General features: G+C 45.7%; 1 long non-coding RNA gene across 1 annotated transcript in view; it reads left to right on the top strand.

Moving 5' to 3' along the window:
• Window positions 1-16,063, top strand: part of LOC130276854 (uncharacterized) — a 29,725-nt gene extending 13,662 nt beyond the window's left edge. The window contains exons 2-3 of the long non-coding RNA XR_008845267.1: window positions 2,276-2,339; window positions 14,926-16,063. This is a non-coding gene — a long non-coding RNA (uncharacterized LOC130276854). The remainder of the gene's footprint in view (window positions 1-2,275; window positions 2,340-14,925) is intronic.
• Window positions 16,064-18,283: the final 2,220 nt, after the last annotated feature.

Genomic DNA, 18,283 nt, shown 5'->3' with positions numbered 1-18,283 from the left:
GCCCCTATAACAATGTGGAAAACATTTCTGGCACTTTTTTTCGGCACCTGAAGTTATACTAAAGCCCCACCCTATTTGGGGCAGATCACCCCCCCCCTCCCAAAATCAATTCTACTAGGTCAGACCCCCTTGTTGGATGCAGTACAAAGATGTGTAACATTTAAAGTAAATTTGTTGCAAAACATGTACACAAGATTTTTGGTGCAGAATCCTGGCATATTTGCATTAGTAAATCAATGCCATTGCCTGTTTTTGTGTATCTATGTCATACTTTTTACATATATTCATACTTATTGTAATGTAATACAATGTTGCCTGATTTATCATTTCTGTATCAGCATTCACAATTCACCTGTTTCTTAATCATTTACTTTTAATCATGTTACAGAACCTTTACATCAATATGGATATACATGTCTTAAAATATAAAAAATTTTGACAAATTACATAACTATTTAGTGCTGGGTAAGAAGGTATTACATAAGTTAGGTGAAGTGAATTGAGATACATTCATCATATTTTGACACATAGAATATTTTCTTAAAGGGGTGGTCCAGTGGTGAAAAACTTATCCCCTATCCTAAGGATAGGGGATAAGTTTCAGATCGGAAGGGGGTCTGACCGCTGGCCAGATAGCGCGTGTTGACCACTGCACGAAGCAGTGGCTGACACGCCCCCTCAATACAAATCTACGGCAGAGCCGGAGATTGCGGAAGGCAGCGCTCCAGCTCTGCCATTCCCGCGGGCTGCCGTGTCCCCGTACAGGAGATCGTGGGGGGCATCAGCGGTCGGACCCCCCCCCCTGATCTGAAACTTATCCCCTATCCTTAGGATAGGGGATACGTTTTTCACCACTGGCTATCTCCTTTAAAGGGAACCTGTCACCAAGTTTTACCCTATATAACGAGTGGCGACACATGATAGAGGTTAATATCACAGGCCCTACTGTGCCTGGATGTCTTCTGGTACATCTAAAATTGTGGAGAAAACAACTTTTATAAATGTCACACACAGTATAAATGAGGCTCAGGTAGTCAGTTGGGTGTGTGGCTAAGAAGTCAGTAGTCATGGCTTCCCGAGCTGTAATACCTATCTAGGTATGATTGAGCAGCTCAGTAGTGTTGAGCGGCATAGGCCATATTCGAATTCGCGAATATTCGCGAATATATGGACGAATATTCGTCATATATTCGCGAATATTCGCACATTCGTTATATCCTCGTTTTATTTTCGCATATGCGAACATTCGCGTATGCGAACATTTACAGATGTGAAAATTAGCATATACAAAATTAGCATAAGGTAAAATTCGCATATACGAAAATTTGCATATGCTAATTTTCGCATATGCGAATTTTCGCACGCCAGTCTCACACAGTAGTATTAGAGCCTTCTTTAGACCACACAAGCTGGAAGCAGAGAGGGATGATCACTGTGATGTGTACTGTGAAGAAAAAAAAAAAAAACGAATATTCGTAATTACGAATATATAGCGCTATATTCGCGAAATTCGCGAATTCGCGAATATGCGATATTCGCGAATAATATTCGAATTGCGAATATTCGCGAGCAACACTACAGCTCAGTCAGGGCCTGATGTCATTGCTCACAGCTCGGCTGTCATTCCTGTCTGGGTAGGTGTGATAACAGCCCTGGGTGCCGTGACTATTTCAGCCGCAGGCTTGCTGACTATTTGAACTTCATTAACATACTGCGTGTGACATTTATAAAAGTTGTTTCTTTTCTACATTTTATTTTCAGCAGACACCAGGGCATGGAAGGATATTAACCTCTATTATGCATTGCCAATCATTATATAGGGTAAAGTTAAGTGACAGGTTCCCTTTTAAGGAGATTACAAGTGTTATGTCTATCCTAGGAAAAATATGGGGGGGAATAGCCAGGGTAGGTCATGTGATTACATAGGGCCCCGGAAACAGTGAAAACATTGGGGCAGACTTTTTTAATTGTTTTTGAACACAGTGTTTGTTGTCCATAGTAACCAATCACAGTGTAGCTTTCAACATTAGAATACCAAATGAATGTTGTTATTGGTTAGACAGCTTCTTAAATCTTAAACATTGTTGACATTTTTGAAAAATTTTGTTGTTGGTAGATGAGTGGCTCTGATGTAACATACATGTGTGGTGTCTGGGAGCAGGAACATCTTTGCTATTTGAACTCTGTTTGGGTCCTTGCTGTCTCCTAAGGTGCCCCTTTTTTTTATCAAAGTTTATTGCGTCCTGGTGTAAAAATGTATTTTATTTATTTTCAGGGCTTCCAGCCTACTGTGCCTTTAACTTCTATGCAAGGAATAATTGTCTTCTGCTGTAAAGCTGGTAAGTAACCATCCTGTAGCCTATCAGGGGAAATCAGCCTTGCCTCCATTCTAGTCTGGCTTTTGCCGGTGGTCAGGATACATCTGCCGTCTGCAGTTCCCCAGAACTTTAGTGAGGAGCTCTTTTTCAGTCTCCTGCCCTCATACCTTATAATGAGGTTAGGCCCCAAGCGACACCTAGTTCCAGACTTAGCTGAAGTTCTTACAGGTGGATACCGCTACTAAGGTGGAACCACTACCCAAGTGACGCTTTAGGGACAAAAACAAGTCTGTTGGGCCCTATAGCAACTGGATCAAGGTACGGGGAATCCTCAGGGCCATATCTTTCCCCGTGATGAACTAACATCTGCAGCCCCTTTACTGGATGCCCTCAAGCCTGTGGCATCCCAGCTACACGCAAGGAAACGTAGGTGAGGGAGAGGGACCTTTCAAGTTTCTATTGACGGCCCATGTGAAGATCTCAGGGGTAAGCACTATTACAAGAACATTGTCAGGTAAGTACCCAGTCAAGTGTCAAAGTCAAGTCAGTAAAAAGTCTTCAGTCAGTCCAAGTCCAGTCAGAACAAGTCAAGTTTGTACCAAGTCAACATAAAGTCTAGGGTCTAAGTAACTAGAGGTACAACAAGTCCCATGGGGGGGGTATTTATGAAGCATTTTATCCTGGCTTTCTTGAGTAAATTTGTTGCTAAATTTTGGCGCAGTGTGTTTTTTGCGACTTCATTTACCTGTGTTTTGGATTGTTGCTATGGTAGATGTGTTTTTCTTATTTTTTTTTGCAGTGGTCAGGGATTTATAAAAGTGACTTTTTAAAAAAGTCACATACATTGGCGCAAACCACCAAAAGAGGTGCTAATCACCACCAAATAAAAAAGAGCTTACAAACTAACTGTGGACAGCGTTATTAAAAAGTCACATAATTGACGCATGGATTAAAAAGTCACCGGAAGAAATGTGATCAGCACCAGATTTATCACATGCCCTGCACCATCTCTAACTACGTCACTAAGTCCTTCCCAGTAGGTCGCATCCTTATGATGTATACACATCGCAGCACAAGGAACACCAGGTGATTACAAATCCACATAGGTGGAGCTATCAGTCAGCTGCCCGTGGGAGACCAATTCTATTGGCCCCATGCTGTATAAATAGGAAGTAGTGGTGATCTAAGGCCACACCCCGATTGAAGCGAGAAGCGAAACGTTGGGTTCTGGTGGTCCACTGGCGTCCGTCACAACAGGTTGTATTATGGTTTAGTAGGTTTTTTCTGCACATCATGCCTCATGCAGCACTATTATTTTTTCAATATGGGAATCCCTGATTAAGGGGATACTAATGTCCATTGTTTGTGATGCCTACTGTTGGTAATTCAGCAGGTTTCCCTGCACACTTTTGCACTAGCTCAGTACCTATACATTGGTATTTTGCACTTTATACCATCTTGCTGCTTTGTTTTTCTTAGCCATTGTCAACTGTTTTTTTTATATAGCTGTGTTTTTACCCAGGTTGATCTTTGTGATCCCCGTATGTTGTATTCATCATTTTCCTATTGACCCCAGTCACCACCAGTATTGTCTTGTCCACTGGATTGTCATCCCTGATGTTGTTTTTTACTTGTCTTTAACCATTCCATGGGCTTTATTTGCCCTTTTGCGTATTGTTTAATAAAGCATTTTGACTCTTATAACGCATTGTGTTGTTTTTGGTATTTTGCTCGAGTTAGCGTTGGGTCAGTCACCCTCTTGGGGATCCCCTTTTTTTGTCATGCCCTGCACCATGTAATACATTTGGTGCAGGTGCACAGTTTCCACCACATGAATTAATGGAGTAAAAAGAGTTCATCTACTCCACTTTTCATGAATACCACCCATAATCTCTACCAGACTGTGACTGTGGCTGCTCCCTAGGTTCACCTACTCCTGTGTAACCAAACTACTGCAACTTTGTCTGTGACATCTGTATTCTTTGGACCTGCTCTACTTAAAGGGGTACTCCGCTGCTCAGCATTTGGAACAAAATGTTCCGAACGCCTAGAGCCGGCGCCGGGAGCTTGTGACTCCATAGCACCGCCCCTCGTGATGTCACGCCCCGCCCCCTCAATGAATGTCTATGGGAGGGGGCGTGACGGACGTCACGCCCCCTCTCATAGACTTGCATTGAGGGGGTGGGGTGTGACATCATGAGGGGGCGGGGCTGAGGTCACAAGCTTCCGGAGCTGGCTCTAAGCATTCAGAACATTTTGTTCCAAATGCTGAGCAGCGGAGTACCCCTTTAAGTAAAGTTTAAAGGTGTTATCCAAAATCCTGTTTTTTGAGGATTCTTTCTCAGGGCTTGGAGTCGTGGTAAGTGGAATCGTCAGGAGGACTACAACCATCATCATCAATACCTATACAGATTTGTACCATTCTCCTGGCGTCAAGAACTGACAACCAGCCATCCGATTATCCCTAGAATACTAATACACATTATACTCAATCCTCTGCCTACCACAAACATACTTGTGTCAGTACAATGAATTTGTGAAGAAGATTGCCCCACGGTCAGGGCCCAGGGGTGTATGCATACTCATCACCCCTTATATCTAACATGCTTAAATGATTTGTACATCATAGTTTGTTGGTCAGTGCCTACCCTTTATATTCCTATGTTGTACCTTTATGCTGTTAGCCATGACTAAGGGCCACATACGCCTGAAGTGAATAGGTCCTGTATATCCTGTGTTTTGATATTGCAGAAACCATATAAAGTCTTTTATATTATTTTTACTATATTTTCCTATGGACCATTACTGGGTTCTGTGTTACTGTGCAATCTGGACTCCCAGCAATTTCATGCATTCACCCCAGGTAATGAAGCAAGATTTACTTGTTTTGTCAGCACTCCCTATAGTTACACCCCTGCTTCAGAGTAAAGATTGGGAGCAGAATCTCGACTTTCTACACAGTTATGTCTGTAGCACTATAGACTATCTAGAGAGTATTCATAAACATTATCTTGAATCTATTTCTGGTACTAGATCAATTTGGGGGTCTGAATTTCTTTTTAAAGCTGGGGTGTGAATTTGGGGTTCTGGACTGAGGATTTAAAGGGGTACTCCAGTGGAATTTTTTTTTTTTTAAATCAACTGGTGCCAGAAAGTTAAACAGATTTGTAAATGACTCCTATTAAACAATCTTAATCTTTCCATTACTTATCAGCTGCTGTATACTACAGCTGCTGTATGCTGCTGTATACTACAGCTGATGTATGCTGACACCTCTGTTCATGTCAGGAACTGTCCAGAGCAGGATAGGTTTGCTATAGGGACTTGCTCCTACTCTGGACAGTTCCTGGAGTAGTTCATGGACAGAGGTGTCAGCAGTGAGCACAGTGGTCAGACAGAAAATAAATTCAAAAAGAAAATAACTTCCTGTGGAGTATACAGCAGCTCGTAAGTACAGGAAGGATTACGATTTTTAAATAGAAGTAATTTACAAATCTGTTTAACTTTCTGGCACCCGTTGGTTAAAAACAATTGTTTTCCACTGGAGTACCCCTTTAATGTTTTTGAAGATTGCATGGATTGAATACATTTTTTAATACATTTTTAAATTGTCCCTGTCATTTAAAAAAAACTTTACATGTCACAGTAAGTTTTGATTGTTTAGGGTCTTAGTGCTGAGATCCCAACTGATCAGGAGAACGACCAGGAATAAGTGAGTGGTGCAGCACTTCACTCCCTAGCTCTTAGCAATCTGTACTATCTGTACTGAACTAAATGACAGGTCCACTTTAACTACATAATTGTGCTCTACTATTTTCTTTTGACCTTGTGAAATGTCCATGTATAAAGGACATCCCCTTCCCATCCTATAGCATTTAAACCTCTTTCTTCATACCCCAAAATAAATACAGACTCCTCGATCAATACACTTCCCCAGACCAGCTCCCATATTCAAATATGGACCACAGACCAGACCCAAAAACAAATACCAACCACAAACCAGACAAACAAAAACAGATGTTCTCCTTACTTGTCAGGTATTAGGGCTACTCTGTGTGTCACCAGGGACTTCATTGGTTCCTTTTAAGTGTTTTTGTTGTTTCAAAAGATTTTTTTTTTAAACCAGCACTTTGCTAAATAGCCCTTTCAGAGTGGTGGCTGTTATTGAGGCCCTGACAGTTCACTCTATAGTAAACAGCTATTTCTCATGCCCTTAATTTATTTTTATAGCCTGACCAATCACATGACAGAACATACTCCTTTCTATTATGCCATGACACTGCAGTGGTGAAAGTGCCCTGGACTGAACAGTCTGGCACTATGCTAGGCTTATCATTTACACAGTACAGTACTATAGATGGCATGAAGGGGTTACACATGCAGTGGCTTTGCAAGGTGCTATGTGAACAGAAAGAAAAAAATGGCAGCACAGCAAGGAAGGAGTTACACCAAAAACAGAACAGCTAAGGTAGAGGGGGAGGGGGATTAGATACATGAGGAAGGACTGTATACATACAGCAGCAGCAGAGTAGGAAAAAAGACACAATGGGGGAGATTTATCAAAATCTGTGAATAGGAAAATTTGCCCAGTTGCCCATAGCAACCACTCAGATTGCTTCTTTCATTTTGCAGAGGCCTTGTTAAAAATGAAAGAAGCAATCTGATTGGTTGCTATGGGCAACTGGGCAACTTTTCCTCTGGACAGGTTTTGATAAATCTCCCCCAATAAGCACTAAACTACTACTACTCCTGCTGAGATGAGAGGAAACCCTCTGGAAAACGGAAACAAAGGCACACAGGGGGACATTTATCAATGATTTTACCCATTTTTTATGTTTATTTTTTTATGCATAATTTTGCGCATTGTCACTCATTGTGTCCTTTTTTATTTTTTATTTTAACGTTTTTATTGAGTTTTGAAAAAATGTAAACAATAAGTACAGCAATATACATTGCAGGTTCCCAAAGGGTACATCTACATAAGTAGGCGGCACATAGATAACAATCAAACGTTTCAACAGGGTAACTATCAGTCCGTTTATCGGACTGTCCGATCTATCAGTAGTCAGAGAAGCATAAAAACATCACGAAAAAGAAAGTGTAGAGGAGCGAGATCGCTCCCAGCTTAAGAGTGAGAGCAATAGGACAAAAGAACATACAAGGTAGTACATGGGTAATAAACCAGGAAAGAGCACCGGTATTGTCACAGTGTGTGTCGAGACCTAAGCCAATTTATAGCACAGAATATTGGTTCAGTCAGGTTTAAGGTGGGGACAGTGGGGCTAGCCATCCATGTGGCCCATCTCTTCTGGAAGGACTTGTAATGTGAGTGTGCTAGTGCATACATTCTGTCATATCCACATGACAGATTTACCACATTTGCCAATTCCATCAAATCAGGTATGTCTGTAGATCTCCATCTCCTTGTAATCAAAAGCTTAGTTGACATTAATACATGTGCAGTAAGCATACGAGTGTGGGGGAATCTGATTGAGGTCCAGGAGAAGAATAGCTAGACTAGGTTTTAAGATAAACTCTTGGCCCAAAAATCTCTATAGCAGCTTGGTAACCCCATTCCAGATGGGGACAAGTTTCGGGCATCCCCATAATGTATGCAATAACGTACCTTCCTGACCACAGTTACGCCAGCAGTATTTAGTACACTCAGTATTCATACAATATAATCTAGAGGGAGTGAAATACCATCTAAACATTGACTTGAGGACTGCCTCTCTATGGTTCGTAGAACGGAACATTAGCTTGGCCATTCTGAGTGCGGTCAACCATTGTTCCGTGGTGAACGTCTCTCCCAGTTCCCTCTCCCACTTAATCATATAGGGAAGTTTAGAGGATTCCAGTCTGTCATTAAGTAAGTTGTAGAAAACTTTAATTCCTTTCTTGGTAGGTGCAGGATTCTGCAAAAAGTGCAATATTATGGAAGGGATTAATAGAGTCCGATTGAATTTATCAGTGAAGAGACTCCGAATCTGCAGACATTTATAGAAATCAGTTTTAGGGATATCATATCTACCTCTTAAATATGGAAAGTGAATAGTTTCATGGGAGTCAAGCAAGTCCCCAATGCATGCTATCCCTCTTTCTTTCCACGCTAGTAGAGACAGATCAGGGATGCAGTGTGTTAGGAAGTCAATGGGTATGTCCTCTGGGGAGCATGTTCTTTTAGGCAGAGATTGCGCTAGGAAATGTCTCCATACTGTGTCAGAGAGATTGATAGAAGTTAGACGCGCGGGAGGAAGGGGAGGGGTAGAATCACTAGTTTGCACCAATAAGCGAGATCTGAGGGATAGGGGAGAGGAGCATTCAGATTCAATATCTACCCAATACTTATCGGGATTAGTCAGCCACCAGTATTGAAACTGATCCAGGATGCAGGCTCTATGGTAATCTTCAATATTTGGGAAGCCAAGGCCTCCCACATCTTGGTGAGTTGTCATAAGTTTACGGGCTACCCTCGGCTTTCTACCCGCCCACACAAAGTGATATATATCCCTATTTAAGGAATTGAAAAAGGATCTTGGGATGGCGATGGGGAGGGTTCTAAACAAGTAAAGGAGTTTCGGGAGAAATAGCATCTTGAAAGCCGCCAGACGACCCAGCCAAGAGGTAATTTGTTTAGAAAAAGAGAGAAAGGATGCTGTGAGAGAGGCAGCTAGAGGAGGGAAGTTCGTATGAAAGGTATTTTTAGAGGGAGCAGTAAGTTTTATCCCTAGATAGGTTATAGATTCTGTCTGCCAATCTAGTATAAACTGTCGTTGCAAAGCATCAATCTCCAATTGGGCCATGTTAATAGGCAGTATTTGAAACTTAGAAGAGTTGAGTGTTACGCCGAGCGCTCCGGGTCCCCGCTCCTCCCGGGAGCGCTCGCTACACTCTCGCTACTGCAGCGCTCCGGTCAGATCCACTGACCCGGTGCGCTGCGATACCGCCTCCAGCCGGGATGCGATTCGCGATGCGGGTGGCGCCCGCTCGCGATGCGCACCCCGGCTCCCGTACCTGACTCGCTCTCCGTCGGTCCTGTCCCGGCGCGCGCGGCCCCGCTCCCTAGGGCGCGCGCGCGCCGGGTCTCTGCGATTTAAAGGGCCACTGCGCCGCTGATTGGCGCAGTGGTTCTAATTAGTGTGTTCACCTGTGCACTCCCTATTTATACCTCACTTCCCCTGCACTCCCTCGCCGGATCTTGTTGCCATTGTGCCAGTGAAAGCGTTTCCTTGTGTGTTCCTAGCCTGTGTTCCAGACCTCCTGCCGTTGCCCCTGACTACGATCCTTGCTGCCTGCCCCGACCTTCTGCTACGTCCGACCTTGCTTCTGTCTACTCCCTTGTACCGCGCCTATCTTCAGCAGTCAGAGAGGTTGAGCCGTTGCTAGTGGATACGACCTGGTCACTACCGCCGCAGCAAGACCATCCCGCTTTGCGGCGGGCTCTGGTGAAAACCAGTAGTGACTTAGAACCGGTCCACTAGCACGGTCCACGCCAATCCCTCTCTGGCACAGAGGATCCACCTCCTGCCAGCCGGCATCGTGACAGTAGATCCGGCCATGGATCCCGCTGAAGTTCCTCTGACAGTTGTGGCCGACCTCACCACGGTGGTCGCCCAGCAGTCACAACAGATAGCGCAACAAGGCCACCAGCTGTCTCAACTGACCGTGATGCTACAGCAGCTACTACCACAGCTTCAGCAATCATCTCCTCCGCCAGCTCCTGCACCTCCTCCGCAGCGAGTGGCCGCCTCAGGCCTACGACTATCCTTGCCGGATAAATTTGATGGGGACTCTAAATTTTGCCGTGGCTTTCTTTCTCAATGTTCCCTGCACTTGGAGATGATGTCGGACCAGTTTCCTACTGAAAGGTCTAAGGTGGCTTTCGTAGTCAGCCTTCTGTCTGGAAAAGCTCTGTCATGGGCCACACCGCTCTGGGACCGCAATGACCCCGTCACTGCCTCTGTACACTCCTTCTTCTCGGAAATTCGAAGTGTCTTTGAGGAACCTGCCCGAGCCTCTTCTGCTGAGACTGCCCTGTTGAACCTGGTCCAGGGTAATTCTTCCGTTGGCGAGTACGCCGTACAATTCCGTACTCTTGCTTCAGAACTATCCTGGAATAATGAGGCCCTCTGCGCGACCTTTAAAAAAGGCCTATCCAGCAACATTAAAGATGTTCTGGCCGCACGAGAAATCCCTGCTAACCTACATGAACTCATTCATCTAGCCACTCGCATTGACATGCGTTTTTCCGAAAGGCGTCAGGAGCTCCGCCAGGATATGGACTTTGTTCGCACGAGGCGTTTTTTCTCCCCGGCTCCTCTCTCCTCTGGTCCCCTGCAATCCGTTCCTGTGCCTCCCGCTGTGGAGGCTATGCAGGTCGACCGGTCTCGCCTGACACCTCAAGAGAGGACACGACGCCGCATGGAGAATCTCTGCCTGTACTGTGCCGGTACCGAACACTTCCTGAAGGATTGTCCTATCCGTCCTCCCCGCCTGGAAAGACGTACGCTGACTCCGCACAAAGGTGAGACAGTCCTTGATGTCAACTCTGCTTCTCCACGTCTTACTGTGCCTGTGCGGATATCTGCCTCTACCTTCTCCTTCTCTACTATGGCCTTCTTGGATTCCGGATCTGCAGGAAATTTTATTTTGGCCTCTCTCGTCAACAGGTTCAACATCCCGGTGACCAGTCTCGCCAGACCCCTCTACATCAATTGTGTTAACAATGAAAGATTGGACTGTACCATACGTTTCCGCACGGAGCCCCTCCTAATGTGCATCGGACGTCATCACGAGAAAATTGAGTTTTTGGTCCTCCCCAATTGCACTTCCGAAATTCTCCTTGGACTACCCTGGCTTCAACACCATTCCCCAACCCTGGATTGGTCCACTGGGGAGATCAAGAGTTGGGGCCCCTCTTGTTTCAAGGACTGCCTTAAACCGGTTCCCAGTACTCCTTGCCGTGACTCTGTGGTTCCCCCTGTAACCGGTCTCCCTAAGGCCTATATGGACTTTGCGGATGTTTTTTGCAAAAAACAAGCTGAGACTCTACCTCCTCACAGGCCTTATGACTGTCCTATTGACCTCCTCCCGGGCAATACTCCACCCCGGGGCAGAATTTATCCTCTCTCTGCCCCAGAGACTCTTGCTATGTCTGAGTACATCCAGGAAAATTTAAAAAAGGGCTTTATCCGCAAATCCTCCTCTCCTGCCGGAGCCGGATTTTTCTTTGTGTCCAAAAAAGATGGCTCCCTACGTCCTTGCATTGACTACCGCGGTCTTAATAAAATCACAGTAAAGAACCGCTACCCCCTACCTCTCATCTCTGAACTCTTTGATCGCCTCCAAGGTGCCCACATCTTTACCAAACTGGACTTAAGAGGTGCTTATAATCTCATCCGCATCAGAGAGGGGGATGAATGGAAAACGGCATTTAACACTAGAGATGGACACTTTGAGTATCTGGTCATGCCCTTTGGCCTGTTCAACGCCCCTGCCGTCTTCCAAGACTTTGTTAATGAAATTTTTCGTGATCTCTTATATTCCTGTGTTGTTGTATATCTGGACGATATCCTGATTTTTTCTGCCAATCTAGAAGAACACCGCCAGCATGTCCGCATGGTTCTTCAGAGACTTCGTGACAATCAACTTTATGCCAAAATGGAGAAATGTCTGTTTGAATGTCAATCTCTTCCTTTCCTAGGATACTTGGTCTCTGGCCAGGGACTACAAATGGATCCAGACAAACTCTCTGCCGTCTTAGATTGGCCACGCCCCTCCGGACTCCATGCTATCCAACGTTTTTTGGGGTTCGCCAATTATTACAGACAATTTATTCCACATTTTTCCACCATTGTGGCTCCTATCGTGGCTTTAACCAAAAAGAATGCCAATCCTAAGTCATGGCCTCCTCAAGCGGAAGACGCCTTTAAACAGCTCAAGTCTGCCTTTTCTTCGGCTCCCGTGCTCTCCAGACCTGACCCATCTAAACCCTTCCTATTGGAGGTTGATGCCTCCTCAGTAGGAGCTGGAGCGGTCCTTCTACAAAAAAATTCTTCCGGGCATGCTGTTACTTGTGGTTTTTTTTCTAGGACCTTCTCTCCGGCGGAGAGGAACTACTCCATCGGGGATCGAGAGCTTCTAGCCATTAAATTAGCACTTGAGGAATGGAGGCATCTGCTGGAGGGATCAAGATTTCCAGTTATTATTTACACCGATCACAAGAACCTCTCCTATCTCCAGTCTGCCCAACGGCTGAATCCTCGCCAGGCCAGGTGGTCTCTGTTCTTTGCCCGATTTAATTTTGAAATTCACTTTCGGCCTGCCGATAAGAACATTAGGGCCGATGCTCTCTCTCGTTCCTCGGATGCCTCGGAAGTAGAGCTCTCTCCGCAACACATCATTCCTCCTGACTGCCTGATCTCCACTTCTCCAGCCTCCATCAGGCAAACTCCTCCAGGGAAGACCTTCGTCTCTCCACGCCAACGCCTCGGAATCCTCAAATGGGGTTACTCCTCCCATCTCGCAGGTCATGCGGGCATCAAGAAATCCGTGCAACTCATCTCTCGTTTCTATTGGTGGCCGACTCTGGAGGCGGATGTTGTGGATTTTGTGCGAGCCTGCACTGTCTGTGCCCGGGATAAGACTCCTCGCCAGAAGCCCGCTGGTCTTCTTCATCCTCTGCCTGTCCCCGAACAGCCTTGGTCTCTGATTGGTATGGACTTTATTACAGACTTACCCCCATCCCGTGGCAACACTGTTGTTTGGGTGGTCGTTGATCGATTCTCCAAGATGGCACATTTCATCCCTCTTCCTGGTCTTCCTTCAGCGCCTCAGTTGGCAAAACAATTTTTTGTACACATTTTTCGTCTTCACGGGTTGCCCACGCAGATCGTCTCGGATAGAGGCGTCCAATTCGTGTCAAAATTCTGGAGGGCTCTCTGTAAACAACTCAAGATTAAATTAAACTTTTCTTCTGCATATCATCCTCAATCCAATGGGCAAGTAGAAAGAATTAACCAGGTCCTGGGTGATTATTTACGGCATTTTGTTTCCTCCCGCCAGGATGACTGGGCAGATCTTCTACCATGGGCCGAATTCTCGTATAACTTCAGAGTCTCTGAATCTTCCTCCAAATCCCCATTTTTCGTGGTGTACGGCCGTCACCCTCTTCCCCCCCTCCCTACTCCCTTGCCCTCTGGTTTGCCCGCTGTGGATGAAATATCTCGTGATCTTTCCACCATATGGAAAGAGACCCAAAATTCTCTCTTACAGGCTTCATCACGCATGAAGCAGTTTGCTGATAAGAAAAGAAGAGCTCCCCCCATTTTTTCTCCTGGAGACAAGGTATGGCTCTCCGCTAAATATGTCCGCTTCCGTGTCCCTAGCTACAAATTGGGACCACGCTATCTTGGTCCTTTCAAAATTTTGTGCCAGATTAATCCTGTCTCTTACAAACTTCTTCTTCCTCCTTCTCTTCGTATTCCTAATGCCTTTCACGTTTCTCTTCTTAAACCACTCATCATCAACCGTTTCTCTCCCAAACTTGTCTCTCCCACTCCTGTTTCCGGCTCCTCTGACATCTTCTCCGTAAAGGAGATACTGGCCTCCAAGAAGGTCAGAGGGAAAACTTTTTTTTTAGTCGATTGGGAGGGTTGTGGTCCTGAAGAGAGATCCTGGGAACCTGAGGACAATATCCTAGACAAAAGTCTGCTCCTCAGGTTCTCAGGCTCTAAGAAGAGGGGGAGACCCAAGGGGGGGGGTACTGTTACGCCGAGCGCTCCGGGTCCCCGCTCCTCCCCGGAGCGCTCGCTACACTCTCGCTACTGCAGCGCTCCGGTCAGATCCACTGACCCGGTGCGCTGCGATACCGCCTCCAGCCGGGATGCGATTCGCGATGCGGGTGGCGCCCGCTCGCGATGCGCACCCCGGCTCCCGTACCTGACTCGCTCTCCGTCGGTCCTGTCCCGGCGCGCGCGGCCCCGCTCCCTAGGGCGCGCGCGCGCCGGGTCTCTGCGATTTAAAGGGCCACTGCGCCGCTGATTGGCGCAGTGGTTCTAATTAGTGTGTTCACCTGTGCACTCCCTATTTATACCTCACTTCCCCTGCACTCCCTCGCCGGATCTTGTTGCCATTGTGCCAGTGAAAGCGTTTCCTTGTGTGTTCCTAGCCTGTGTTCCAGACCTCCTGCCGTTGCCCCTGACTACGATCCTTGCTGCCTGCCCCGACCTTCTGCTACGTCCGACCTTGCTTCTGTCTACTCCCTTGTACCGCGCCTATCTTCAGCAGTCAGAGAGGTTGAGCCGTTGCTAGTGGATAGGACCTGGTCACTACCGCCGCAGCAAGACCATCCCGCTTTGCGGCGGGCTCTGGTGAAAACCAGTAGTGACTTAGAACCGGTCCACTAGCACGGTCCACGCCAATCCCTCTCTGGCACAGAGGATCCACCTCCTGCCAGCCGGTATCGTGACATTGAGTTTATAGTAGGATACTTTGCTAAAGTCGTCAAGTAAAGAAAAAAGGGAGGGTAGGGAAGTCGAGACGTCAGTCAAAGACAAAATGATATCGTCCGCGAATAGTGCAACTTTGTGTTCTCTCTTTCCTACAGATAAGCCATGGATACCGTTATGAGCACGTATTGCTTGGGCAAGAGGTTCTACAGAGAGTACAAAGAAAAGGGGCACCCCTGCCTTGTTCCATTCGACAGAGTGAACCGGTCGGACAACGCACCATTAGAAAAAACCATTGCTGCTGGATTAGAGTAGAGAGCTTTAATAGCGCTAAGGATGGCCCCAGAAAAGCCAAAAGTCTCCAAGACCGAAAACGCATATCGCCAGTTCACTCTGTCGAACGCCTTCTCGGCATCGAGAGTGAGGAAGGCAGCTGGGAGATTGTGTGTCTCGCAACACTGGATAAGAGATAACATACGTCTAGTATTATCAGGGCCCCTCGTCCTGCAATGAAGCCAACTTGGTCGGCCCCGACTAAGGAAGGGAGCAAGGGCATCAATCTGGACGCCAGTATCTTTGCATATATCTTAACGTCACCATTAAACAGGGAAAGGGGCCTATAATTGGTAGTACTGTCTGCAGGTTTGCCTGTTTTATGAATGGTAGTTATCAGAGCAGTTAACATCTCTTGTGGGAGTGATCCCGTATCCATTGGTATATTGAGGTCCGTCAATAAGTGTTGTGCTAGAATGTTACTATATGGTTTGAAGTATTCGTTCGGATGTCCGTCTGGGCCTGGGGCTTTATGTGAAGGTAAAGATTTTATAGCGGACAGTACTTCTTACAGAGAAAAAGGAGAATTGAGGGATTGTAAGGCAGAGTCAGAAAGGCGAGGAAGATGTACAGACTGCAGAAAGGAGGTAATAGATGAATGAGTCGTCTGGGTCGTCTGGGGATCAAGCTGCAAGTTGTAAAGATTTTTGTAATAATCTCTGAAGGCATTGGCTATTTCTCTAGGTGAGAGCACTGTTTTTTTCGTAACTGGGTGTATTAAGGTTGCTATTCTACTTTTGGCCAGGGAGGGCTTTAGTCTCCTAGCTAATAAAGAGCCTGGTTTGTTGTCCTGAGTATAGAAGCGAAACTTAGACTTCCGTAAATCTATTTCAAACTGGTGGAGTATTTGGCGTAATTTGGTACAGGCAGTAATTAGTCTGGAAAAGACTTCTGATTGGGGATTGGTTTTGTGTGAAGATTCCAGTACAGAGTGGAACCTAAATGAATGAAGTCGCCCCTTATAACTGCTTTATGCGCCATCCACACAGTCGTAGGGGTCACCTTGGAGGATTAATTCAATTGAAAATACTCCGTAAGGGAGTCTTCTATAGTTTTGCTATGTTTTGTGTGCGCTATTATATGAGAGTTAGCTCTCCAGACAAAGTCGCTGTGCTGGGGTTTGGTATCTATAAGCGTTAACATAGTAGGCGCATGATCTGACCACGTTAATTCGCCAATCTCCGCTTTTTCCATCCTGTCTAGAAGCCCCCTGGACACTAGAATAAAATCAATTCTTGAGTAAGAGCGGAAGCGGGGGGAATAGTAGGTAAAGTCGCGTTCTGAAGCGTGTAGGATACGCCATGCATCAAAATAATCATTACGTTTAAGGCTATCGCTTAAATAAAATGAACGTTTCCCATCAGATTTAGATAAATCTATACAAGGATTGGGTACTGAATTAAAATCTCCACAAACGAGCACCTCCCCCTCCCGCACATCCGCAATTAATTTGAATAGTCTTTTCAGAAAGAGACTTTGCCTGGTATTGGGGGCATACAAATTCACAAGCATATAAGACACATTGTTTATGCAACACACTAAAATAACGTATCGGCTTTGAAGATCTATTATCTGTTTGGAGATCGATACAGCCAAGTAATTTCGAAATGCAATCAGGACACCTCTTTTTTTCTTATCGAGAGAAGAGGAGATTATAGTCGGAAACTTTCTGTGGCTCAAAGGAGGAGGATTTGAGGAGGAGGCATGTGTCTCTTGTAGACATATCACTGAAACATCTCTCCTCTCTACTTCACGCCACATGAAGTGCCGTTTCTGCGGACTATTAAGTCCGTTGACATTTAGGGAGAGTATACTCAAGCTCATGCTAACTGATAGTAGAAGTACGCTAAGGGGGAAGAGGTGGGGTAAGTGACAAACTCGACTCACCATATGATGCTGCAGACAAGGATTTCACACACTGACCTGGTATGTAGAAGTAAAGTCGACACACACTGGACTGTCAAGAAACAGAATTAAAAACCCGACTTGGCTCTGTGAGCCAAAGACGGGGGTGTCACACGGTTGCTCTTACTAAAATTACAAAGGAAGAAACATTAGTTTTGAACAAGCACAATAGAAATAAAAATAATAAAAGAGAAAAATCGATGCAACAAGGTTATCCTTCAAAGAGAAAATAGCAGGAATGAATAGGTTATGTTAGGGACTGAGCAAAGTCTCAGAACAGTATGAGAAACCGGTGGTAAGAATGTTATAGGCACCGTATCCGTGGGTGTGGGTTTTTAAAGTCACAAACTGGTCAAGGGATTCATCAAGTGCTACTCCACCAGGACCTTCAGAGAAAGCAATATAGGGGAGAATAAAACATCAAACAGTACAGTTCAGTTACTCTGGATTAATTCTGTTAGGAGCGCTGGCACGGGGAGACGGGGGATCATCATTTTCAGGCAGTCCCGTAGGATTGACAGACCCATATCAGCAGTTGGCATGACATGTACCTTGCCTTCTCTATTGATCAAAATCTTGGCCGGAAACCCCCACCTATAGGGGACCCCCAGGGTCCGGAGAGTCTCAGTTAAAGGGCCGAAATTGCATCTGGCCTGCAGTGTGGCGGTGGACAGGTCTGCAAAGAGCTTGACATCCTCATAAGGTTCCGGGAGTACAGGATGTTTGCGGGAATATTGCAGGAGCTGATCTTTGGCAATAAAGAACGTAAACCTGGCTAAAACATCCCTTGGCAGTTCATCAGGTAAAGAACGTGGCTTAGCCACTCTATGTGCTCTGTCAATACTGTACTCATAGTCCTCAAGATCTGGGAGCAGCTGCTTGGTGAGTTGCTTTACATATTTAACAAGCTGGGATCCTGGAATGTTTTCAGGGATACCCCTGAACTTCACATTGTTACGCCTGTTGCGATCTTCTGAATCTACCATTTTAACATGAAGGGAATCCACTTTCTCATCTAATGCATTATGCGCATCCTGTAGCTCATTATGGGCAGAAGCAAAGGAGGTAAGTTTGGTTTCTGTATGGCACATTTTCAGTTCTAACAGTGAAGTAGAGGCTTGCAATGGGTACAGTAACTTGCTAAAATCAATTTGGAGTGAGCTGGGTAGGCCTTGTAACATCTCCTTAAGCAGGGTGTCAGAAACTGCCGTATCATTAGTTTTAAGGGAGGAGAAGATATCAGTATCCGCAGCCTGCGCAGGATCTTGGGCTGTTTCC

This window comes from Hyla sarda, chromosome 6, assembly GCF_029499605.1.
Source record: "Hyla sarda isolate aHylSar1 chromosome 6, aHylSar1.hap1, whole genome shotgun sequence".
Classification (NCBI taxonomy): domain Eukaryota; kingdom Metazoa; phylum Chordata; class Amphibia; order Anura; family Hylidae; genus Hyla; species Hyla sarda.
Note: the sequence above shows the minus strand (reverse complement) of the source record. Positions and strands in the feature narration are given on the sequence as shown.